The sequence below is a fragment of the Stomoxys calcitrans genome, chromosome 3 (genome assembly GCF_963082655.1).
Source record: "Stomoxys calcitrans chromosome 3, idStoCalc2.1, whole genome shotgun sequence".
Taxonomy (NCBI): Eukaryota; Metazoa; Arthropoda; class Insecta; order Diptera; family Muscidae; genus Stomoxys; species Stomoxys calcitrans.
The window spans coordinates 31,260,562-31,282,084 of record NC_081554.1 but is presented as its reverse complement, the minus strand read 5'-3'; the positions used below and the strand labels follow the sequence as shown (position 1 = coordinate 31,282,084).

At 38.0% G+C, this 21,523-nt stretch overlaps 1 protein-coding gene across 6 annotated transcripts in view; it reads left to right on the top strand.

Moving 5' to 3' along the window:
- LOC106090588 (protein split ends) overlaps positions 1–21,523 on the top strand; it is a 327,322-nt gene that overhangs the window by 98,247 nt on the left and 207,552 nt on the right. For 2 of the 6 annotated variants that reach the window (XM_059365849.1, XM_059365851.1), the window contains exon 2: positions 16,413–16,457. The exons of the other annotated variants lie outside the window; for them this stretch is intronic. The gene's annotated coding sequence lies outside the window, so the exon portion shown is untranslated. The remainder of the gene's footprint in view (positions 1–16,412; positions 16,458–21,523) is intronic. 6 annotated transcript variants of the gene reach the window in all.

The window sequence follows — 21,523 nt, the reverse complement described above, 5'->3', positions numbered from 1 at the left end:
TTATCGTTTTAATGTTGATTGTTGTTGCCTTTGCACAAGGCTCAGCTCATTCACAGGCTAAAGCTTGATCCTGAAACTCTCTAAAGCCCCTTTCATTGTTGCTATTGTTTGTTTAAGGCTCTATGCGGGCATATACACACATCTATGTACATGCGGGAAGATTATAAAGGATATCCTTTATGTTCCATTACAAAAAAGCACACAGAAAGGATAACTGAAATTCCTTTGCTTGAATATGTCCAACGTCAACATTGTTGTCAGCGGTGTGTAAGCAATGCAAAAAAAAACAAAAAAAATGAAAAGGAACTCATAATAAATAAAGAAAATTATTTCCTTTCTGTTGTTTTATGGCAGGATTTTGTAGCTCCGCTGTCTTCTACTACTACTACAACAACCCCCTCTTCAATGTCAAGCTGATGATGGTGAATCCTTTAAATTCTTATCTTATGTCTAGCACTCATAATCATAATGCCGCGCTTGATGAGTAAGGTGGTGGGGAGGATGACGGTGATGGCGATGGCGATGGCGATGGAGCGTGAGCTGGTCCCAAACGATATTTGAGGCGGAGAAGTTCTATGCATACACAGCTATAAGAACAATGCTTGACATTCAAAAGTCTTCCAACGCCGCCACCACATGGCTGTTGGCTTGCCATGGCATGGCCTGTCATCCACCGATGGCTTCTTTCTATCCCTTATGAATAATGCCTTTTTGCGTTGGTATTTCATTCTTTGTCGTTGTGTACATTATTTTTTTCTATCCCTTATGGTTTTCTCTACTTCGCATAGAATTTTTGTGTACCCCGCCTCATTGAAGAGCACTGACGTCTTTTGCCTGGGTAGGAATGGTTGGAGCGTTAGAACGGACAGGGTTAAATGTGACCATAAATAGCAGTAAAAGAATACAGAAAAGCAAAAAGCAAACAAACAAAGCGTATGCCATGTTAATAACAGTCATAAGAAAAAAAAAAGAAGAATTCTCTTTGCAACATTAAATGTAATGAAATTTAAAACATATGCAAAACGGAAATCCGCAGCCACATTTTAGCTGTTGCGGCTAGGCTTAGCTTGGAATGTTCCCTAGTCCTTAGCCATCTGCTGTCATGCTTGTATGACAGAAATAATTTAGTATGACAAAATCTAGAAAGTTCTGCAAAGAATTGTACAGAAGTTTCCTTGAAAGTTCAAGGGGAGAAATCCAGGGTTGGTGTCTTGGCTACACGGTAAAGGATTTTGAACAAATTTTACTTGAAAATAATCAAAGAAATAGAATAATATTAGCTAGGAAATAAAACATTTCAGGTGGAAAATATTACAAAAGAAGTTTTGGAAAGATCTTTCAGGTAATGCAGTAAGTGGAGGAATGTATGGTTGGTGTCTGAGCTATATTGGAGTGATATTTCTGTAAATACTTCTGGAATACAAAACGAACCTATGTCAGAGATATATAGGACGCCTATGACGCTGAACGTGGGTTCCAATCCTGGTGAGAACATCAGAAAAAGTTTCAATATTGGTTATCCCCTCCTAAGGCTAGCGAAATTTGTGAGGTACTGTACCATTTGGTCTTGGCTATATGAGGGTGAAAGTTTTAGGGACTTCTAGTTACAAATAATACGAGCATAAGCGACAATAAGGTGGTATACAATATTCTAGGAACTTTTCGGAAGATTTTTGAAGTAGTTTTTTCGAAAGTGTAAGGAGAGAAATGTATGGTTGGTGTCTTGGCTAAATGTAAGAAAAACTTCGAGTTAATTATATTGCAAATAATGCGAGAAAAGAACTACTTTTGCCAAGAAGTTTGGCATATAAGGCAGAAAAGATGGTGAAACAAGATCTAGAAAGAATTCCCATGTAATTCCCTTCAAATCAAGGAGAAAGAAATACTCGGTTGGTATCTTGGGTATATTGGATTGAAATATCAGGGAATTCCAGTAGAGTATAATGTCAACAAATTAAACCTATTGAGCGCCTACATGGAGGCCAACATTTCTAAGCCTTTTCGGTACATTATATGATGTGGCACCTTCAGTCCCTTTTCTTATGCAAAATCACTCCCAAGTATTTGATCTTGTCGTATATCCCAGCAAACACTATGGGTGATGTGAGCATGGCAGCTGTATCAGGTTATGGAATGATTTGAACCATACTTGGCACAGTTGTTGGAAGTCACAACAAACAACTTCGAGCGAAATTTCAACCAAATCGTGTAAGAATTGCGCCCTCTAGAGGGTTAAGAAGTCAAGATCCAAGATTGGATTAGAATTGCGCCCTCTATTGGCTCAAAAAATCGAGATCCAAGATCGGTATGTATGGCAGCTATATTGGGTTATGGAATGATTGGAACCATACTTATCACAGTTGTTGGAAGTTATAACAAAATACTTCATGCAAAATTTCAGTCAAATCGGATGAGAATAGCGCCCTCTAGTGGCTCAAAATTCAAGATCCAAGGTCGGTTCAAATGGCAGCTACCTCAGTTTATGGACCGATTTGAATCATACTTTGCACAGTTGTTGGAAGTGTTACCAAAACATCACTTGCAAATTTTCAGCCAAATCGGATAAGAAATTCGCCCACTAGATGCTCAAGAAATCAAGATCCAATATCGGTTTATATGGCAGCTATATCAAAACATAGACCGATTTGGTCCATTTAAGCCTGAGTTCGCAACACACCAAGCACTATGAGACGCGTTTTGTCTTTTTTTTTTAGCAGACTCTTCAACCATATTGGGTGTGAAAGCTTCAAAGGCCAAGCATTGATAGGTTGTACTTATATCGAATATACAGTGAAAGAGAAGTTTTGTTTCCCGTTTTCCCTACCACTGTTCCTTCAACATACAGGAAGAGCATAATAAAATCCTTGATAGACCAGGCAGGCAGCTGTTTGCTGTTTCCATAGCACATAGCTAAGCGTAAATGGCTTTCATAACTTCAAATACATACATACACGCACTCAATGGTAGTGCTTCCTCTTTTAACTTCCCTTCTTGGCTTCCTTTTCAATTGTGCTGTGCACTGCACTGCGGAAAAGGATGAATGAAATGTCTGCTTTCGACCAAATTCAAACAAAGGAATTGTAGCCGCAACATAAGAGCGAGCTGCCAGTAAATTTCTAGGATTTTACCAATGGTGGTGCAGCAGCAGCAGCAGCAGCAACATTTTGCAAAATTGAAAAGGAATTGGGAAAAAAGAAAAACAAAATTTCTATCTGACATGCGCCTTAACAAAAAGATGTCTAGTGCCAGAGTTTCTTTATATGAGGATTTCTTCCCCCTCTTCACAAAAAGATACAAAATTGACTGCAAAAGTTCACCTTAACACATACCGACTTTGGCACCTTACTCTTCCTTCGAAGAGCTAATGGTCTTACCTTGCCTTTTCTGAAGCAGTTGCATTAATTTTCCTATTCTTTCCCCCCTCTGCCCCTTTCTAATACTTAAGCCAGGAAATAGTTGACATTCAGCTGGAATGTTCTAGGTTTTATTCTTCCATTTTGGGATTACGGTTTGAATGATTATAAATGGATTTTTCTTGTTACTTTGCTAGAATGGGTGGTCTTATCTTTGAGTTTGCAACTTGCAAATACTCAAAGGAGGAAGAAATTTAAAATGTGGGAATGAATGAAAACTTAAACTTTGGGGGAAAATACACTCAAAGAACTAAATTTTGTCAAAATTTAATTTTTGTAAAATAATTTTTTTTAAATTTTATTTTTAAAGAAAATTTTTTTTTTTAATTTTTATTTTTTTTTTTTTAAAGAAAATGTCAAAATTTTTTATTGAAAATTTTGTCAAAATTTTATTTTTTTAGATAATTTGTAAAATTTTTATTTTTAAAAAAATGTTTGTCAACATTAATTTTTTATAGATTTTGAATGTGGATATCGAATTCGTGCCACTATAGCCCATGTCCGCCTATAACACCAGCGTTCGAATCCTGGCGTGAACATCGGACAAAATCTAAAGCGGCGGTTATCTCCTCTTAATGTTGGCGACATTTTCGAGGTACCATGCCATGGATGGTCATGTAAGAAATTCCCCCCAGAGAGGTGTCTGAGGTACGCCGTTCTGACTCAGCTATAAAAAGAGGTCCCTTATCACTGATAAACTAAACTTGAATCGGAAAGCACTCATTGATGTGTGAGAAGTTTGCCCCTGCTCGGTTTATGGGCAAAATTTTACTCACTCACAAATGCCTTTCTTTTCAGTCCCATTTCGTTTTTTCTCTAAAGCTCCTTTCGTTTGAACCCTATATTGTCCTGATTGGTCTATATATCCATTTGCCGTGTTTTGGGTGGCCCACGAGGCACCCGACCCCAACAATAGAAACCATGTTTTGTTTTAGGTGTCCAAAAAATTTTCGAACGAATCGCATTATCAATCTCCGAGATCTGTGTTTTTCTTCTTTTTTGAAGATTAGGGTAAGAGAAGTTTTTTTTGGGGAGGAATGGCACCTCAAACATTTCGACTCAAATATCGACATTTAATTTCTGCTTCACTTCCAAATCCCTTTAATTTAAGACCCATATTGCCCCATGGTCGGTAAACGTGATCCGATTGGAGGGTGTTTTTGGGGAATGGGCGCCCACCGGCACTTTGGCCTGAAAATAGTTATCAAATTCGTTCTTTATTCCCAAATACCGTTGATTTGAGCTCCACATTGCCATAGTCGAAAATGTGGTTGAGTTTAGGGGGTGCTTTATGGCGTATCCCCAAACATTTGGCTCAAAAATTGGATATCAGATTCGTTTTCTACTTTCAAATACCTTACATTTGAGCCTCATATTGTCATAATGGTCAAGGAACCTATTTGACGTATTTTTAAGAGAAAAAGCCCCACCTTTCATTTGAGTCCCATATAGCTATGGTAGGCTAATTTGCCCATTTGGGGGTATTTGCGAGTGGGTCGACCTCCCATTACTTGGACCTAATTTTATATGCCATATTTTTAATCTGCTGCCAAATACTTTTTATCGGAATCCCATATTGACATGAACGCCGAATATATCTGTATAGTTGAGTTTTGCGGTTCGAAATTTTCATACGATATTTGTTTTCTAGTCTCTAATACCTTTCATTTGATACATATATTGTGCCTATCGCCCAACTTTTAATCTTGGGTGGTATTGTTGGGGTATGGAGGAGGGTCCGCCCCCATCCGACATCGAAAAATTATGTAGCCTATAATTCCTTCACAATCTGTGAAAATTTTAAGAAAATCGGTTCAGCGGTTTTTGAGTCTACGGAACAAACAAACCGGGTCCCATATAATCATAATTGGTTAATATGCCCATTTCGGATGTTTTCGAGGAGTTGGTGTGACCCCCTATACTTCAATCAGATTTTGTATGCCAGATTCGTAATTTACTCCCGAATACCTTTCATTTGAGCCCCATATTGATATGAACTTTAAATTTGTCTGCTTGGGGGAGTTTTGGGGTTAGGACGACTTCCTGGGACCCAATTTTTAATATTTATTCTACTCCTCGCATTCTACTCTTCAATACCTTTCATTTGATACCCATATTGTCCCGATCGGTCCACTTTTGATTTTGAGTGGAGTTTTTGGGGTAACGGGGGAGGGTCCGCCCCCTTCTGATGTTAACAAACTATAAAGCTTGTTCCTCCCTCCATCCCATATCCGCAATCTACTCCCGAACACGTTTCATTTGAGTCTCATATTGTCATGATCGTCCAATAAACCTATTTTAAGGGGGTTTTGGGCGCCCCCCCCCCCAATTACTTGGGTCCAATTTTAATAAGAAATTCGTATTCTAATCCTGAATACCTTTCATTGGAGTCCCATATTGTCCCGATCGGTCCACTTTTGACTTTGGGTGGTGTTTTTGGGGTTACGGGGGAGGGTCCGCCCCCTTCTGATGCTAACAAACTATAAAGCCTGTTCCTCCCTCTGTCCCATATCCGCAATCTACTCCCGAACACCTTTCATTTGAGTCTCATATTGTAATGATGGTCCAATGAACCTATTTCAGGGGGTTTTGTGTTTGGGGCGGCCCCCCAATTACTTGGACCCAATTTTAATAAGAAATTCGTACTCTACTCCTGAATACCTTTCATTTGATTCCCATATTGTCCCGATCGGTCCACTTTTATTTTTGGCTAGTACTTTTGGAGTAAGGGGGAAGGTCCGCCTCCCTTCCGATATCAAAAAATTATATAGCCTATGTTTCCTTTCAGACCAACCTACACAATCTGTTAAAATTTCAAGGTTATCGGTTCAGCCGTTTTTGAGTCTATAAGGAAAAACAAACACACATTGATTTTTATGTATAAGAGTAGCTTAGCCCAGCCCGCTTCGCTTTGCCTTCGTTAAGACTACGTGAAAAATATGTTTCTTACGGACTACCATATGCATCTCTCCAGTTCAATTTGTTTATCTATTCCCAAATATCCTCTATTTGTTCCCCATATAGACATGATTGGCAAATATTCGCATTTCCGGAGGAGTTTTGGAGTATAGGGCATCACCCTATAAATTGAACCTAATTTTTAACTCCATGTTGTAGTCTACTCCGGAATACTCTTCATATTCAGTCCCATATTGTCATGATCGTTTAAAATGCCAACTTAAGTGGTTTTGGGGTTGGGGCGGCCCCCCTGAGTACTTGTACCTAATTTTCAATCCCATATTCATAATCTAATCTCCAATACCTTTCATATGAGTCCCATATTGTCCCGAGCGGTCCACTTTTGATTTTAGGTGGTGCTTTTGGGGTAAGGGGGAAGGTCCGCCCCCCCTTCGATATAAACAAATTTTTTAGCCTTTTGCTCCTTCCAGACTATATTAGTTAGTCTACTCCCGAATACCTTTAATTTGGGTGCAATATTTCATTTTCGTCCAATATGCCTGTTTGAGGCGGTTTTAGGGTTTGGGACGGCCCCTAGGTGCCTGGACCCAATTTTTAACATCACATGCGTACTCTACTCTCAAACACCTTTCATTTGAATCCCATATTGTGCCGATCGGCTTACTTATATTTTTGGGCGGACCTTTTGGGGTGAGGGGGAGGGTCCGTTCCCCTTCACATATTAAAAAAATTACATAGCCTATTGATAGGGTCACCTTAAAGATCTTCATGGTTTAATATAAAGAATTATCCAACGGTTCCTACTATCACTTCTATGTAGGTCTAATTTTTGCTCCAGCTTACTGCATAATTTAGCTCACTTCCACGAGTTTACATCTTCTGCCCTAAACCTCCTCATTAAAAAATCCACTTTTGCTCATAAAATGCAATGACACACAGCAGACAATGATTTCAAATGTTAACCGCTTACTATGAAGCAAATGTTAAATTATGCAAATAATTTTGAAAACAATGAATGGCAATAACAACAGCTACAAGGAAAAATTACAGTTTTTTTTTCCAAACAACTTTGTAAAATTTTTAACAATGTTTTTGTTTCGTTTTTCATTTTTTTCTTCTTTTGTTGTTGTTATTTTTATTGTTGTTGGAGGTATATGAAAACAATAACAATGCAAAAATCTCCAACGGACCGTAGACAACGGGGTATGTTAACTATTCGTAACTGCAATTCGCTATGGCTGTCCACTTCAGTAGTGGGATCAGTTTAAGAGGACTGAGCATGTGTGTGTGTGTGTTGGGAGGTTTTTATGTGAGGCATTCCTAAAGAAAGAATTTTAAACATTTTGGGATGATGTTGGAGGAGGAAACTGAACTGGAATTGTCACATCCAGGAGGGCACTGAGAAGGTTTATTGCTGGTAGGCACTATGTAGGCGGGCCGTAGGCTCTAGAAAGGGGTCAAACTTCGATGATAGTCCACTGGCTCTACAGGAGCGTGACTACGCCTCGGTAGTACGATAGACGGCGATGGCATTGCAAAAGTTTCAAAGAACGAATTGTCTTGGCGTAGTGCAACAAAGAATACCACGTCTACTAGGGCACTAGGTTAGGTTAGGTTGAAAAGAGGGTGCAGCTATTAATCCGCCCCATGCCACTATGGTCATACATCTTAGCCAGCAATCGGCTTGTTGTGCGCTCTAAATGCAAAAAAAGTAACCTCGAAAAAGAAAATCTAAGTTAGGAATTCTGTGCTACTTACAAAACGGGCACTAACGACAATTCTGGTTGTTTGACCCATAGACGTATCTACAAATTAATTATGAGGTAAAAATGAGACTTAAGGTGCGACTTTGGGCGAGTGGATAGAAGATAACAACAGGACATACCCTCGTGGGATAATTGAGGAAGAGGTTTTGGATAGGTAACCTGAGACAGAACTTGAAGTCGAATGCGAGACGCTGTTTCAAGCGGCACAGTCTTTTATTGTCATCTGAGTTGCTCCACGGATGGCACACAGCTAGAGGGGAGAACAGGTCTGATTGTCTACATTGAGGACTGTGAGAGGGAGTTTTGCTTTCGGCTGCCTGACCATAACACTGTACTGCAGATGGAAATCCGGGCGATCTAGAGATGCGTGAGGTGATACAATGTCAGAGCGTGGACTTCCCGTGTGAACATCTTTACTGAGAGTAAGTTGGTTTTTAGGGCAATGGCAACCAGGACGGTAAGAACACGAACTGTATTGGATTATAGGGGGTGATCTGCCTCAGCTCTGAATACGCCAGTATCTATATCGTCTGGATGACGTGCCATAGCAAAATAAGAAGAGTAAGAGGGCAGAGGGGAGAGGGAGGCCACGGTGGCGCAGAGGTTAGCATGTCCGCCTATGACGCTGAACGCCTGGGTTTAAAACCCTTGCTGAAAATCCCAACAATTTTCAGCGGTGGTTATCCCCATCATAATGTGAGGTATCCTGCCACGTAAAAACTTCTACCAAGTGGTATCGCCATGAGGAACGCCGTTTAAACTCGGCATAACACGGAGGCATCTTATCATTGAGTTTAAACATTAATCGGACTGCACTAATTGATATGAGAGCAGTATCCTCTGTTCCTTAATGGAATGTTAAGAAGAAATTTACTTAGAGGGCAGATGCGGTTAAAGCCAAAGTACTGTCGTCGACAAACTTGGTGAATGCAAAGCTTTTAGAGGCTATTTCGGGCCTTCAGAGAGGCATAACACGGAGGAATCTTATCATTGAGCTTAAACATTAATCGGACTGTACTAATTGATATGACAGCAGTATCCTCTGTTCCTTAATGGAATGTTCAGAGGAAATTTAGTTAGAGCCAGAAGCTGTTAAAGCCAAAGTACTGTCGTCGACAAACTTGGTGAATGCAAAGACTTTTAGAGGTTATTTCGGGCCTTCAGAGACTTGCAATCAAATTTTACGTTATATATTTACTCTACTCGAATACATTTTGATCTACATAGCACGATTCTTTGCTATTGCTTTTGGGGTAAATCCTTTGGATACTTGTTTCCAGATCTTAATGGCAAATTCGTACTAATTTAAAATTTAATTTAAAATACCTTTCATTTGAGTTGTATGTTGTCCTTATGGCTTAAATGCCCGCTTTTTGGGGGGTTTTGGGGTGGGCCGCTCCCCTCACACATTTGGCCCCAGTTTTTAATTTCAGATTCGTATTCTACTCTCAAATACCTTTCATTTGAGTCTCATATTGTCCCGATCGATGCACATGTCCGCCCGGGGGGTTTTGAGGTAGGGCGCTCCTCTCAGATGCTAGACCCATAACTTGAGTGCCGATTCTGGTTTTTTTAGGTTACTTTCATAGTTTCCAAGAAGATTTTGGTAATACCGATAGATTATTTTGTCCAGAGACTTGGAAACAAAAATTTTCTATTAACAAACACTTTTTTTGAAATTTTGCCCCAAATTTGAATGCCAAATACATACTTAAAAGCATATCATTTGAGTTGCATACTGTCGTTATCAGTCTAAATGGTGGATTTTTAGGGTAGGCGGTTGCGATCAGACACTTGGCCGCAGATTTAAAGTTCATATTTGTACTCCGTCCGGAAGGTTTTAAGAGGAGGCGTTCCCCTAGACCCATAACTTGAGTACCGATTCTTGTTTTTTTAGGTTGGCTTCAAAGTTTGCAAGAAGATATCGGTAAAACCAATACAGAGACAATAATTTTCCGTCACATTTTTAATCTATTCGCAAACCCTTTTTTTGATTTCCATATTGTAATGATCGATCTTCATGCCGCCATAGGATGCTTAGCTATTGCAGAGACCCCCTGGACGCCTGGGCCCAGATTTAAATGCCAGATTCCTAATCTACACCCAAATACTTTTAATTTGAATCGAATATTGCCGTTATCGGTCTATATGCCCGCCTGGTGGATTTGTGGGATAGGGCGTTCCCCTCATACACTTGGCCCCAGGTTTAAATTTCAGAGTCATACACTACTTTAAAAATACTTTCATTGAAGCCTCATACTGTCCCTATCGGTCCACATGCCTTGCCGGTGGGTGGGGCGCTCATACACTTGGCCCCAGATTTTAATGTGAAAATTCATACTCTAATCATAAAAAAATACCTTTCATTTGAGTTTAATATTGTTTGATTCGGTCCAAATCTCCGTCCAGTGAGTTTGGGGAGGGGCGCTCCCCTCAGACTAAATTTTAAGATGCCTAATTTTCTTTGAAAAATGTCCTTACTTGGAAGGTTTTTTACCTAGTTTTAATGAAAAAAATGTTTAGAGTTTAAGTTTTTAAGGAAGTTTAGGAATTCGGCTTTGGGATGTTGACCTATTGTTCTTCAACGACATTTTAACCTTCAATTAAAGATTTTTTTCATCAATGAGAGCAAAAGTTATATATCGATGGTATTAACATCTAAGAAAAATTTCTTATATTAAGTGGGTTTTGGTGAGGGGCAAAATTTCAAGATGCCTAATTTTCCAAGTTTTTTTTTGAACAAGATAGAAGATTTCCTTAGAGTAAAGATTTTTTATTTAATTTTAAGAAATTTTTATCGCTGGTGGTAGTAGCATAGATCTTAAAATTTTCTTCTTTTTTAAAGACCAAATTTTTTTATGAAGTTCAAACTATGAATGAAATTAACGAAATTGACTTTGGAATGTTGCCTTTTTAAAATGCCTATTTCCTAATCTTTAACAACATTTTGACCTTTAACTAAAGATATTTTTCCTTATTAATAGGAAAAGTTATATTTCGGAGGTACTATTATCTAAGAAAAAATTCTTATATTAAGTAAAAAAATTCAAACAAAAAATTTTTTCTAAAAAAATTAGGAAATTTGGACTAGAGTTGAAGAAAGGCAGAAAAAATTCACAAATATAAGAAATTCGAAATTAAATGTTGTGTTCATTAAAAATAGTGACTCAAATAGTTATCGAAGTTATTACCGCATTTAGAGCGCACAACATGCCGATTACTGGATTAGGTGTATGTGCATGGTGGCATGGGGCGGATTTATATCCGCATCGTATTTTCAACTTAACTTTTTACTTTTTTTATTCCTGTCATCAAGAAAAAAATCTTAAATTTTTAGTAACCCTTTTGATATGTCTTCTCCGGAAAGACAACCTCCAGGTCGCCATCCAAGAAGGATTCGCATACAGTCCAAAGCTACGCCAATGCCCCGCGTTGGCATTTCAAGTCAGCGGTCTTCTGCAGAGCACATAAGTGCCCAAAATTCGAAGAGTGTTATGTCCCTAACTCTCTTGGCCTGAGGGCAGTCCTCAACTCCGCGCACTCTATGTTCAGTTTCAGATTGTATTAAAATGATGGCAAATGATGTTTTGTCCAAACCTCGTGCACCAGTCCCAAGTATAGTTCGAATCGCTCCAAAATCTGGCATAGCTGCCATTGATCATTCCGAGTGGTTTGTACCTTAAATTCTTCTATGTTGAATAAATTGGTCGAAATAATTGATTTCTTTGAAAGTTTGTTCTAATGGTACACTCAGAGAAAAATTTGTGAGCAACATGTTCATTGATAGTAAAGCAATACCGTATGGTTATTATTGTTGCTGTTGTTGCAGTGTGTTGTACAATGAGGTGGCAGTCCTTGACGACGAGGAACTCCATCGAGTAAATCCGGTTCGTAAAACCGGCTGCCAAGAGATGAACACCGCATGATATCAAAGCAATACCGCAAGGTATGCATAAATTATAAAATTAATAGTACCTTTAGGTACTAGTATTATTACCGAACAGGTATTGCTTTTATTTCCAAATTGTTATTGATTTTAGTACCAAACCGATGTTGTTTTATTACCAATCTCGTTATCACTGGAATATTCCATCCCCTAATGAACCAAACAAAAAAAAAAATCATTGTCAAGTCTTAATAGCCTTCATGAATGGACACCGTATGGTATCAAAGCAATACCGCAAGATATGCATAAATTATAAAATGAAAAGTTCCTTTAGGTACTAGTATTATTACCGAACAGGTATTGCTATTAATTCCAAACTGCTATTGATTTTAGTACCAACACGATGTTGTTTTATTACCAATCTCGTTATTACTGGAATATTCCACCCCCTAATGAACCAAACAAAAAAAAAATCATTGTCAGGTCTTAATAGCCTCTTTCGTCTGGTATCAAATTGATTCCAAAAGGTATTAAAAATATATGCAAATAACCCGAATTAAATAATACCAGCCAGAATTGGCAATATATTGTCTATTTTTATCGGAATATCTAATTTACAACAACATTAGGGTGGATTCTAAGCACTTGAGATACTTATTTCCTCAGTTTGCTCGTCAGACCCTTTTTTTTATTATTTAACAATGCCTATAACTTACATCTCCTTTTGCATGAGAATAGAATCATGTGGTTAGACTGATTTCATCATCGCTTGTCATATTTCATTTGAAATGCGTCATATTTCTATCGTTTTTGCTCTGTTATTGTTTTGCGTTAAAAAATTCAAATGTTTTGTTTCGGTTTGTGTTTTAGTTGTTTTTTGTTTTTAACGAATAATAACAAAAACTCGCCATAAATCCCATGAGGACGGCCATAGAGGTATGACAGACGAACTGGACGTATTGTATATGATTTCTCAAAATTACAAAACCCAAGGAAGGCAATACAGAAAAACGCCGGGAAAACTGTTCAGGCAACAAGAGAATGTAAACAAAATTCCGCCATAAACAACAACAGTAAAAAGCACATTATTATGACAATGCAGCCGCAATGCGAGTATCATTTGCATCTCAAAAAGGTTGTACAATGTTTGGATGAATGGTTGAATGGATGGCTGCTAGTGGTGGTGGTGGTGGTCGTAGTGCTGGTGGACTGACGCTGCTTTCAATGAATGCACTTTTTTTAATGGCGTATCTCGCCAAATGAGACTTTGTCGATGTATGCACAAAACTGGAGAAAAAAAATTTGCAAAAAATAAATCTGAATATCTTATCCCATGTTATGCTGACTGTTAGTTTAACAAATGAGGGCGCGAAGGGTTTTTTTTTTTGGTGCAGAAACAAACACATGGTGAATTTATGATGTGGAGCTTTTTTCTTAGAGCTCAGAGAGGAAAAACCTATTTTTCTGAATTAAAAGTTAGACTTTGGTGGTGATTTTTTGTTAATTTTTTTGCTTTGTTTTTTGTTGTTTGACTTCCTGTACCTCCAGATTTAAAAAACACAAAGCAATGAAAAATAGTTCACTTAAAGCTGACTTCGAAAAAAATGTGCATGTTTTGCTTTCTGAGCTTAACAGTTAAGAGGAGGATCATATGCAAATGATACAATTACCATAAATATTTATCTTTGTGTATAAAATCTATACATAAATCAACTTAATTTTTTACTTAAACATTGTTGAATGGGTATTCACAACGGAATATGCAGCTTACGTATATTTTTTCCCCCAATTTGCTGACAATGTTCAAGCCTCTTAAAAAGAACAAGTAAAAAGGTGTTAAGTTCGGCCGGGCCGAATTTTGGATACCCACCACCTCGGGTATATATTTAAACCACCTTTCATCAAAATTCGGTGAAAATTTCATACTTTATGTCCCAAAGCAGTTATATCAGTAGCTATCTCTAAAAATACACCTATCTGAACCATATACGACACGGATGTCGAAAAGCCTAACTCTAAAGTCCCTGTGTCAAATTTCAATGAAATCGGATTGTAAATGCGCCTTTTATGGGGGCAAGACTTTAAATCGAGATATCGGTCTACATGGCAGCTATATCAAAATCTGGACCGATTTGGGCCAAATTGCAGAAAAATGTCGAAGAGCCTAACACAAAGCACTGTCCCAAATTTCGGCGACATCGGACAATAAATGCGCCTTTGATGGGCCCAAAACCTAAAACCGAGATATCGGTCTATATGACAGCTATATTCAAATCTGGACCGATCTGGGCCAAATTGAAAAAGAATGTCGAAGGTCCTAACACAACTCACTGTCTCAAATTTCAACGACATCGGACAATAAATGCGCCTTTTATGGGCCCAAAACCTAAAACCGAGATATCGTCTATATGGCAGCTATATTCAAATCTGGACCGATCTGGGCCAAATTGAAGAAGAATGTCGAAGGTCCAAACACAACTCACTGTCCCAAATTTCGGCGAAATCGGATAATAAATGCGCCTTTTATGGGCCCAAAACCTTAAATCGAGAGATCGGTCTATATGGCAGCTATATTCAAATCTGGACCGATCTGTATCATATTGGAGAAGAATGTCGAAGGTCCTAACACAACTCACTGTCCTAAATTTCGGCGAAATTGGACAATAAATGCGCCTTTTATGGGCCCAAAACCATAAACCGGGAAATCGGTCGATGTGGCAGCTATATCCAAATCTGAACCGATCAAGGCCAAATTGAAGAAAGATGTCGAAGGGCCTAAGACAACTCACTATCTCAAATTTCAACAAAATCGGATAATAAATGTGGCTTTTATGGGCCCAAAACCTTAAATCGGGAAATCGGTCGATATGGCAGCTATATCCAAATCTGGACCGATCTGGGCCAAATTGACGGAGAAAGTCGAAGGGCCTTACACAACTCACTGTCCCAAATTTCAGCAAATTCAAACAATAAATGTGGTTTTTATGGTCCTAAGACCCTAAATCGGAGGATCGGTCTACATGGCAGCTATATCCAAATCTGGACCGATCTTGGCCAAATTGACGAAGAAAGTCGAAGGGCCGTACACAACTCACTGTCCCAAATTTCAGCAAAATCAAACAATAAATGTGGCTTTTATGGGCTTAGGACCCTAAATCGGAGGATCGGTCTATATGGCAGCTATATCCAAATCTGGACCGATCAGGGCCAAATTGACGGAGAAAGTCGAAGGGCCTTTCACAACTCACTGTCCCAAATTTCAGCAAAATCGGATAATAAATGTGGCTTTTATGGTCCTAAGACCCTAAATCAGAGGATCGGTCTATATGGCAGCTATATCCAAATCTGGACCGATCTGGGCCAAATTGACGGAGAAAGTCGAAGGGCCTTACACAAAATCGACAATGAGCATTTATAAAACCGACACCACATGTTGTCAATATTTTGTACAACCCTTGTTTTTAAAAAAAGGCACCATTATATGATTTCGAAACCTTTTTTTAACAGCGATATATGCTAGGATATGTATAGAAATCCCTCAATGGCTACATTGATAAACTGACAACACATGTTGTCAATACATTCTATAACGCATGTTTGTAATAATAATAATATTGCATGATTTTGAATTGGCGTGGTTTGCAATAAAATGTATGAGAATCCATATAATGGCCGCATTGATAAAGGCCTAATGCACAAAATCGAAAATGCTCGTTTATAAAACCAACACCACATGTCAATATTTTGAACAACGCTTGTTTACCATAATGACGTCATTGTTGTATAATCTTGCAACACGTTTTTTCTGGCAGAAATAAGTTGGCCAGGTTAGCCATGACATGTTTGGTAATTTTTCCAGTGAGCGCATTGATAACGGTCGGGTACACAAAATCGACAATGAGCGTTTATAAAACCGACACCACATGTTGTCAATATTTTAAACAAACTTTGTTTTTGAAAATGGTCCAATTGTATGATTTCGAAACTGCTTTTTAAGAGAGGTATATGCTATGATATGTATGGAAATCCTGCAATGGCTACATTGATAAACTGACACCACATGTTGTCAATACTTTCAACAACGCTTGTTTATAATAATGACAATATTGCATGATGTTGTAACGTATTTTTTTTTTCTATGAGCGAGATAAGTTACCCGGCTTGATATTTCATGTATTTCGATTCACCCATTGACCATTTAACCAAACTTTTCCAAAATTTTTTGTTCTTCATTAAACCCTTCTTTCAACTTAAAATTTCATTAATGTAGCCTATTATGCGGGTTTGAAGTAAGAAAATTTCTTTTTTTTTCCTCTTATAAACTCTAGCATAATATTTATTTTTTAATGAAGGATTTCGCACATTTCCTTTCTTCCCATGAAGTAATCAAATTATACTAATTGTAATTTTTTCCTTTTTTCGTTTTAGGTACGAATTCAAAACATTTTGTTTTAATCCTTAAATATTTAAAAGGTAATATAAGTCAATATTTTTCAAAAATTTTCAAGGGCATTGAAACTGACTATTTTGGTGTTTCATTCTGTCGACATTGGTTTTTTAGATTTTCTGCAAAATTTATAGACAAAAAAATCCTTCACATGTCATGTGGTTGGGAAGAACCCAAAATTGTAACTGATTTTCTTTTATGGAGTTCTTTTTAAGTTCAATAGTTTTTTTTCTTTTAAGGCTTTTTATTTTTATGTTTTTTTTTTTAAATATTTTTTTAATTTATTGGGTTGCCCAAAAAGTAATTGCTTTTTTAAAAGAAAGGAAATGCATTTTTAACAAAACTTAGAATGAACTTTAATCAAACATACCTTTTTACACTTTTTTTCTAAAGCAAGCTAAAAGTAACAGCTGATAACTGACAGAAGAAAGAAAGCAATTACAGAGTCACAAGCTGTGAAAAAATTTGTCAACGCCGACTATATGAAAAATCCGCAATTACTTTTTGGGCAACCCAATATTATTTTTTTATGATTTTGCTGTAGTTTTTTGTAACTTTAAATAATAAAACATTTATGTGTATATGTGTTGTGATCTAATTTTGATCCTTCCTCTGGGTCTACATTTCTCTTTGCCCCCTTGCACTTAGTCTAATGACTAAGGTTTACAAATGAATAAAAAAAAGGTTAATGTATTTGCTTAGTATTTTCTATGTATGCTACCAAAAAGGCCAATAAACTTTAATATCATTGACCTTGATACAAGTCAGTAGTTATTAATGAATAGAAGCTAAAGCAACAGCAGTCACAACATCAACATCAACTATTAAGGCCTGAAAAAAAGCATTAACATATACGCAAAGTTTTGTTAACCTCAATGAACATTGGATGAAATACAAAAAATTAAAAAAAAAACACACACACACACACAAAACTACCAAACAAAAAGCCAAAGCACTCATATGCACAAAACTACAAAATGTTTTAAAATGGCAATAGAAGCGTTTTTTTTTACTATTTTTCTGTGCCAACCACAAGTTTATGCCACGCAATTTACAGAAGCCATTCAGTTGCAAAGCCAAAGTGGAAAAGCAGCTGCGATTTGCTAAAACAAAGATAGACAATAGGCTAGAGAGAAAAAGAGAGTTCATGAACTGTCTTACAGCCACAACCAGCCATATGGAAGTTCTATAAGACAATATTGAGGACTTGTAGATAATACCAGTGTTTAAGCTAAAAACACACACACACACACACACACACAAAAGCTGACCAGATGGTGTCGTTGTCTATGAGATGATGAAGATGATGGCTGCGCTGATGCTGATGGTCTATGATTAAAACTAAAACTTCATCAATCGAGTTTTTCAATTTTTTCTAAGAATTATAAGGCAAGCCTACACATGAACCTCGAACAAACATCATGGTATTGCATTGAAAACAGCCACATAGTATGGTAGTTAAGTAAATACTGATTCAGTCGCTTGCTCTCTCAGTCCCATGGACAGACACACAGACAGACGGACAGGCTATGGGGGGAACTAGTTTTTGCGCATGCGCACCTTATTTGAAAAACAATAGCAGCTCTAAACCGCCACAGCAGCATCAGACCCACTTGAGTTGGCACTGCTAATGCTGCATTGTTTGGTTGTCTCCTCAACATTTTCTTGGAATTAAAGCCTTACATCCATCCCCAAGACACATGCAACTGCAATACAAAACGCAAATAAAAAGCATAATAAAAAAAAAATACATTAAAACCAATAAATCTTGATTATGGTTAAAAAAAAAAAAAAAAAAAAAAAACTAAACAGACAAACGACCCAGCCACCAACTAACCAGCCAGTCAACCCACCAACTAAGTGGGTGTTGTTTACATTGAACAGCTTGCAGGGCAATCGTGTGGTGGCCAAAGAGTCAGATGTCATAAGGGGTAAGAAAGACGTGGTGAAGGAGGAAGAGAAGGTTGAGGTGTTTATAACAAAAACGCAGTTCTCAGGCAATAATGGATACACAGAAAAAAATTGAAAAAATAAAAAAAAAATAAAAAACTAAAAAAAAAAAAATTAAAAAAAAAATATATAAAAACCAGCAAAGCGGTGTTAATTTCGTCCGGTCCGAATTTTGGATACCCACAACCTCGGTTAAAAATGTTAACCACCTTCCGTCATAATCCGGTAAAAAAATTAATCATTTATGAACCCGTAGCAGCTATATCCAAATATGGTCCGATTAATCTTTATGGCAGCTATCTCCAAATATAGACCGATCTAAACCATATATGGCACGGATGTCCAAAAGCCCAACTAAGGTAACTATGCCAAATTTCAACGAAATCGGATAAAAAATGCGCCTTTTGTGGGATCAAAACCTTAAACCAGGAGATCGGTCGGTCTCTATGGCAATGCAATGCAAATTTACCCATGAACATTCCATTAAGGAACAGTGGCAAACTTCTCACATATCAAAGAGTGCTGACCGATTCAAGTTTAAGCTCAATGAATAGGGGCTTTCTTTTTATAGCCTTTGTGGAATTGGTTTTACATGGCTGCCATACCAAGTGGTACAGTACTTCACAAATATCGGCAGAATTAATAGGGGATAACCACCGCGGAAAAAATTTTCTGATGTTCTCGCCAGGATTAGAACCCAGGCTTTTAGCGTCATAGGCGGATATTCTAACCTCTGTGCTACGGTGGCCTCCACATCTCTATGACAACTACTATATCCAAATATAGACCGATGGGGGCCACATTGAACTCGGACGTCTAAGGGCCTAACACAGCTAACTACTGTGTCAAATTTCATCGAAATCGGGTAACAAACGCTGATGTTATAAGCTCAAGGGCTAGAAAAGGGATATCGATATTTCAGGTAGCTATATCCAAATATAGTCCGTCTGAACCATTTAGGGCACTGATGTCGAAAGCCTAACATAGGTCACTATGCCAAATTTCAAGGAAATCGGATAATAAATGAACGAATATTGGGCACGGTTGTCGAGAGGCTACACATAGGTCACTGCGCCAAAATTCTGCGAAATAGAGGAAAAAACGCAGATTTTATGGTTCCAAGGACTAAAATGGGGATATCGATATATAAGGCATTTTTATCGAAATATATACCCATCTGAATCTATAAGGAACGGATGTCGAAAAGTCCAACATAGGTCACTGTTCCAAATTCCAACGAAATCGGATAATAAATGCGCCTTTTATGGGCCTAAGATCTTTAATCAGGAGATCGGTGTATATGACAGCTATATCCAAATATAGCCCGATCTTGACCATACTCGGTACTTATATCGGGGAGCCTAACGCTACATATTATGCCAAATTTCAAAGCAATTGGATAATAAATGTGACTTGAATGGGCCTAAGAACTTGAAGCGAAAGGTCGGTCTATATGGTAGCCATATCCAATTAAAGACTCATCTCAGCCATATAGAGCATGGAGGGCAAACAGGCTAACATAGGTCACTGTGCCAAATTTTACCGAAATAGGATAATAAATGGGCTTTATATGGGGCCAGAACCTTTAATCGGGTGAAGGGTCTATATGGCAGCTATATCCAAATATAGCCCGATCTCAACCATACTCATTACGAATGTCGAGGATCCTAACGCTAACGCCTAACGCGAAATCGGATAAGAAATGTGGCTTGAATGGGCCTAAGACTTTAAGTCGATATATATGGGGGCTCTATCCAGATACAGTCCGATATAGCCCATCTTCCAACTTAATTTGCCAAATAGGCCAAAAATTGTGGCTTGCAGGGGCTCAATAAGTCAAATCGGCAGATCAGTTTATATGGGAGCTATGTCAGGTTATAGACCGATTTGGAGCGAACTTCAAACAGCTATTCGAAGTCATTACAGAACACTAAAAGCAAAACTTCTGCCAAAACGGACAAAAATTGCGGCTTGTAGGGGCTCAATAAGTCAAATCCGGAGATCAGGTTGTATGGGAGCAATGTCAGGTTATAGACCGATTTGGGCCATTCTTAGCACGGTTGTTGGAAGTCATAACAGAACACTTTCTGGCTAAATCGGACAATAATTGCGGCTTCTAGTCAAAGCGGGAGATCGATTTATTTAGGAGCTATATCAGTTAGAGACCGATTTGGACCATGTTGCACAGTTGTTGGAAGTCAGAACAGAACACCATGTGCAAAATTGTAGCCAAATCGGCTAAACATTTTGGCTTGCAGGGGCTCAAAAAGTCAAATCGGGAGACCGGTTTATATGGAAGCTATATCCAAATCTGAACCATTTGTAATCTCCAACGACCTACCACCTTAAGAAGTATCTATGCAAGATTTGGTGCAGCTGGGACATAGGCGGACATGATAACCTCTGCGCTACGGTGGCCTCCAAAATTTCACACCCATTGAAAGAATTAACCACGACGTTGTTAAATTAACTCTATATGAACCAATAGAGTGAAAAAAGTGAATCAACACTTCGAGGTTATCAAATCAACCACAAATGTTCACTAATCAACAACCTCAGGCAACATTTAGTGTGGAGTTTTTTTAAGATGGCTTGCAGAATGTTTTTTGTGCTGCTGATACTCGAAACCCTGTACTCCATCTATCCCATGATTGTGTGTTTACAAACTCAAAACCGCATTGTACCACAAACATGACGTTCCTAAAGTTTGGTGCATGAAATTGACAAAGTGAGTGCACAAAATGATCTCCGCACGTTGTCAATAATTTCAACAACACCCGTTTATGCTAGTGACACAATTGGTGCATGATTTTGCAATGCCATTTTTCTGCCAATGCACAAAATCAGTCCCGCACGTTGTCAATGTTGTCAACAACGCCTGTTTATGATAGTGACACTATTGGTGTATGATTTTGTCAAGTCATTTTTCCTACCAGTGTATAAAATCATACACGCACGTTGTCAATATTTTCAACAACGCCTGTTTATGCTTGTGATACCATGGGTGAAAAACAGTGCACAAAATCAGTTCGCATTGTACCACAAACATGACGTTCCTAAAGTTTGGTGCATGAAATTGACAAAGTGAGTGCACAAAATGATCTCCGCACGTTGTCAACAATTTCGACAACACCCGTTTATG